Source organism: Pygoscelis adeliae, unplaced genomic scaffold (assembly GCF_000699105.1).
Source record: "Pygoscelis adeliae isolate BGI_AS28 unplaced genomic scaffold, ASM69910v1 Scaffold4, whole genome shotgun sequence".
NCBI lineage: Eukaryota > Metazoa > Chordata > Aves > Sphenisciformes > Spheniscidae > Pygoscelis > Pygoscelis adeliae.
Genome location: NW_008824986.1, coordinates 1,291,202 through 1,296,858, shown reverse-complemented (window position 1 = coordinate 1,296,858; position 5,657 = coordinate 1,291,202).

The window sequence follows — 5,657 nt, the reverse complement described above, 5'->3', positions numbered from 1 at the left end:
CTCCGCCCGCGGCCCGCTGCCCACGGCGGGCTCCTGGCGCCACCTGGCGGCCGCACGCCGGACCCTATTAATTAGCAAACTGGTGCCCAGTCTCCCAGCCGCAGCCCTCACTGGGAGCGGGTGTTGCCTCAGCGCCGGCTTTGGTTTGGGGGGTTCCTCTCCCAGGGAGCCGAGCCCCCACGGCAGCACATCCCGGCTGCCGCCGCGTGCGGAGAGGCCGCGCTTCCTGGTCCTGCAAGCTGGAGCATGAGTGTCAGCGTGGCCAGAGCCCACATCTGCTTTTTCAGTTCCTCCTTCCCCCTCTGTTTTTTGGATGAAGCAAAAAGCCTCCGGCTCCTGCCCACTCAATGCCCAACCCTTGCCTTCCCCCCGCAGTGCCCGTTCCTCTCTTGGCATCTCTGCTGCCACCAAGAGCCTCTCTCAATTTTAATGCCTCTCCTTGCTGGCAGAGCCCCCCCAGGGGGGTGTTTCAGACCAGAGGGATGGACCCGACGCCAGGATGTACAGCCCTGGTACGTCAGCTTTCAAGGGCAAGGTGCTGCCTGCATTTCCATTGAAGAAGAAAAAGCAAATTGCCCATGAATAGAAGAGGGCAGCAAGCTCAAACAGCAGCCCTGTTGACAGGACCCAGGGGCTGGGGGAGACGACGGCCATGGAAAGGGCGATCTAAGCAAACAGCACGGAAAGGGCGACCCATAAACCAGGAGTGTTTGCTGGAGACTAAGCCTGACTCACTTACAACATCTGGGCCTGGGTCCGTTAAAGAAACGAATTATTTGCTGCAGGGGCGGCAGGCCAAGGTCTCTGCAAGGGAAACAGCAGCACTGTGCTCGCCGTCCAGCACAACAGTGCTTTCCCATGGGCGGCTATTAAGGCCATCCTCTGCTCAGCAAATGACCTGAGGAAGGAGTCGCTGCTGTCCACAGTGAACTGATACTTGGCCAGTTTCTATCCAGCATCTGTGGCGACGGCTGCTTTCTCGTGTTTGCTTTCCTAGCTGTCCTCTGTAGGCAAACTGGTTCGTGCAGCCCCAGCAAATCCCACCACTTGAGCTCCCTGGAGAGATTTTCAGTTGATCTTTCCCCCCTCCCCCGCCAGCAGGTATGCTTAAAACAAGCAGACATAATTAGGGTGGGAGCCTGGTGGGAAACTCAGTGGTCACAGCCGACGTTCTTTTGATTGACCTCCGCACATCCTTCCCTCACTGCCTCCTGCAGCCCCCACATGCAACATATGCAAGATCTTCAAACAACCCTGCTCTGTGTTTTCTGTTCCTTTTTCAATTCTGCTTCTCTAAAACTGCTGAGGGCGAAATAAAGAAGTTAGTTTATTTTTAATCATCGCAAACACTTTCCAAACCTGCAACGCAAAGATTCACTTTGACATGATGAGAGCAGCCGAGCCAAGGGGACGTCTGGCGAGAAGAGAGGCTGGCAAACTTTAAAATAGTGACACCAGTAGAAAATGCCTCTCATGTCCCCGTACGGGGGACAGCCAGCAAGGCCAGTCTGCTGCTCTCCCAGTGAGCAGGAAGCCTTGTGATTTCTGGTTTGGCTTTTTGAGTTAGAAGCAGAGAAAAAAGGTGAGTGAGAAGAGAGGGGAGGATCACATGCAGACTGCAAGTGTGTTTGTACCAGTGCCATTGGCTTTGGAGCTGCACTGCAGTGAAAAAAAATGCCATCAGGCACCTGTCAGCATCTTAGTAAGGTCAGCAGCATCCTCAACTGGGTAAAATCTGGGTCTCCCTGCTCTCTACAAACACGGAACACTCCCCATCTGAGCACCCCACTCTCCCAACACGCCATTCAAGGTAGGGAACTCTATTTAGGATCAACCAAATAAAGCTCCTTTTGCCTGACATTCATGGCTGGGAGACTGACCTAGACTGACAGCAGGCTTTTCTTTCTGACCAGCCTGTGTATGAAGAGAAACCCCCTGCGAAAAGGAGCTAATTGTGCTAAATGGCACCAGTTACCCACTCTGAGCCTTAGTGGGAGAGGAAATGTTTGCAAAACCATTACTTGTCACATTTTCTCCCCTCGGAAAGAAGGAAGTGAGAACCACCTTTTATTGAGAAGTACTCAGCACTGAGAAAATTCCAGGGGTGACTCAGGTGTTTGGGTGCTCAGCACCCAGTATGTGCTGAGCTATTCAGCTGTGTTGCCCGCTGGGTTTTGCTCGGGAAGTTTCCACAGCAGAGCAGGTGTTTGCAACGGGATTCGCAAGGTTGCACCAAGCTTTCTCTGAAGCCTGTGCTATAAAACTAGAAGATTTAGCGTTGCTATGTGGCGGGTTAGCTGCTAACTCCTCTTAAAACTCCCATTGGTGGTGTAATACGGGGGCACAGGCACACACCAAAGTGTGTGCCAGGGATGCTCTCTGCTGCAGGGTGTCCTCTTCTGCTCCTCACCAAGAACATAATGAGATGGCCTTAAGAGTATGAAAATAAATTCTGGCCACAGTGACTTATTAATATCTTAGCCAAACCCTTGGTGTCAAGACGTTTGTGAGACTGTGTGGTTTTATCAGAATCTTCCCAAATGTTGATGAAACCTTTAAGAAACCTTAGGCTGGAAGAGGGTCCTCAAGCTGAATGCTCTCATCAATGAGGTTTATTGATGCAGCTTATTTCCTTACCCTAATGCGTTGCTTGTATCTCATCTTTTCTGTTGCCCTGCAGTTTCATGATGTGCTTAAATCCACCTAAGGCAGGGAAGAGAAGAGACTGTCTTGTGCTCTCTTTCTCTCCCCGGCACATGTTCCCTCTCCCTTCCTTTGTGTCACTTGCAGCAACGTGAGCCTGAAAACTTATCTTTTATTGCTTTTCCTTTGCAGGGTGAGTTTCTAGTTGGATCAGGAGCTGATCAGATCTACTCAGGGTCAGTCTGTCCCTAGACAAGGAAGTGTCAGGAGCACATGGCCAGGGTGCAAGAGACAGCAGGGCAGCCCCTTCCAGCATCAGCTCAGGCATATGCTTTCACTCTGAACATCACTGTGGACCCACAGAAACATGATTTAGCCCTGTCCAGACAGACAAACATTCATCCTGTTCTGAAACACCTTTCAGGTTTGAGACTCCCCAGCCACCGGCTGAAGGATCAGAGCTTGCTCTTGCGTGTTACTGCTACTAGTTCGCTTGACTGCCAATTTTTTTGGGGGGGATGTTTTAATTCTTCCAGGAGCTCAGCCACTGTTTGCAGAAGGGCAGGCAGTGGCTTCTGACAATCCCCTAGTAGTCATGCTGTAGCCTTGTCAGTCTGCTTACAAAAGGAAGATAACATCTCTGCCTGGAAAACTTGTCTGGCTTGGTCATAACCAAATCTTTGCTACTTAACACACAATAAGGGTACTAGGACCTTTGAAGTCTTGCTCACAATGGGGAAGGGCCTTTCCAACCAAGAAGGTGAAACAAAAGCACCAGGGCAGATAAAGAACAGAGAACCAGTATCTGTCCAGAAGCCAGGGGACTTCACTGGAATGTCCATAGGGTCAGCCAAGCCTCGTAGCTGGACCTCTGGAAGATCCACCTCTAGGAAATGGCACTGCTGCATTCTGGCAGCCTGCAAGGATGAGACATGCTTCTCTACCTTGGCAGCTCTGAACGTGGTGGGCCTCTTTTGAAGGGTGTGCTGTGGAATGGGAGATGGTGTGTGACACAGGGCAGGACCTTCCTGGTGTAAAACCCATAGGTCTCAGAGAGAGAGAAGGACCAGGTCCGCCTTAGAGATCACTTGCTTTGTGTGGACACCTGTAGGAAGAACCACCACCACATGATGGTCTTTGAGTGCAGCAAGAGAACAATTTGACCTGCTGGTAGGGAGGCTGTCATCGGACCAGCTGTTCAGAGCAAGCTACGAAAAGATTATGGGGAAACCCAGACACTTTTGCTAGAAATAGCTATAAATTCCACATATCTTCTGATTGCCCCAGGCAGCATCAGAAAATCCAAATAAGAGCAAAACCTGTTTGCTTTCTAAGCTTCCCTGTGAAATAGGAGCAGCTCAAACCCGATAATCCTCATTTTTATGGAAAAACAGTTTCCAAATCTCTCAGGGTTAATTAACTCTCATTTGCAGATCTGTTAGCAAGGACAGAACATGGCTCTGTACCTTGTCCAACTAAAGGAGCACAGAGAGAAATCAGCTGCAGCTGAACAAAAAAATTACAACCTGAGGGGAAGCAGCTGTTGGGTAAGTTTTAAAGGGCAGCTGCAGCACAGCCTAATGGAGGGAACTGGAAATAGGGAGATTTTTTTTTCCTCTCTCCCTCCCATCAGGTTAGTGTTAGGCTCCTGAAATGTCCTCGGTCAGTTTCTCTCTCTGTCCTTCCACAAGCAGTGGATTTGACCCCATGTGTTAAGCCAGGAGTGACATTTGCTGCTCTTTACAGAGCTGTTTCTTGCATTTTTCTCTTTTCTATGGGCTCAGCCACGCTTTTGTTCTGCAGCTGGCTGGATCACAGTGCCCAGAGTTGAGAGCTAACTCCTATGCCTCTCTGCCCTTCCCTGGGGAAGGATAAGAGGGGTTTTGTTTCTTCTCTGATGTTCACCAGGGCAAACAAAGCTCAGCAGAATGGTGAGTTTTGATCTAGCTATTTCTTGGCTGTAGCCAAGCTTGCGTGGGTATGTGGTGCTGACTTTTCTCAGGTCTGTGATTTACAAATTGAGGGTTAAAATAAGCCTTTATTGAGCCAGTTCATTTCTGGGAAGAGGTGAAGAGCAAGTCTCAAAGACACACATTAGGTGATAATCTTGGAAATTGTGATTGCCATGGAAAACCAGGCTGCAGGCTGGCAATACTTCATTAGTCACAGCACTGCCTGTGGAATACATAAAACATCTCTATTGCCCTGTGTTTGCTGTTTTGAGGAGATGCTCAAATGCTTCCCCAGCTGCTGTTGGGTGAATGGTGGGGAGGTTGCTAGCAGGGAAAGGTGCTGCTGAATTCTCCTGTGAAATTCAAAAGTGTTGAATTGTAGCTGTCTGCCCTACTCGTGCTGCAATCCAGCTGGCTTTTTTCCCTGGTGTGAAACATGTTTTTGCTCTATGAAACCTGGAAGGTGAAGAAACAGTAAAAGAGGCTTAGGAATTTTGACATGGGATCTGTCAGGCTTGGAGCAAGCAAGGGATGAACACTGCAGTGGGCAACTTACTCCCAACCATTTAAATCCCAGACTTAGCTGGGACAGTGGAAGAGAGAGATTGAGTCTCTGACTGTATTTTTAGCCTTTTGTACAAGAGGGCAGAGGGCAACTATTCAGACGCCCACGACTCTGGGTGTGGGTTGTGTGCCACTGATGACTGTAAAATGATGAAAGACCTTGCGGTGGAAGCCACAGTAGCTGGACTCACCGCTTCCCCCACTGTGTCCTTGTGACTTTGATTAATCCAAACTCGTGCCAGTTTTGGCCAGCGGGTAGCTGCTGTTGCAAACTTCATTGAAATCCACTGCCTGGCTTAAATGTCCTTGACCACGAGCGCACAGCTGAGGAGAGATCACATGTGAAGAGGTACTGCCTGATGCCTCCCGAGTTTGTGACCTAGAAAAGGGATTGCAGATTTTGCAACAGCATAGTGACTGGTGAGCAGGCAAGCAGTGATCCCTGCCTGACTTCTGGGGCTGCTTATTAAGATCTCGGACTATACGATCTCCCCGATC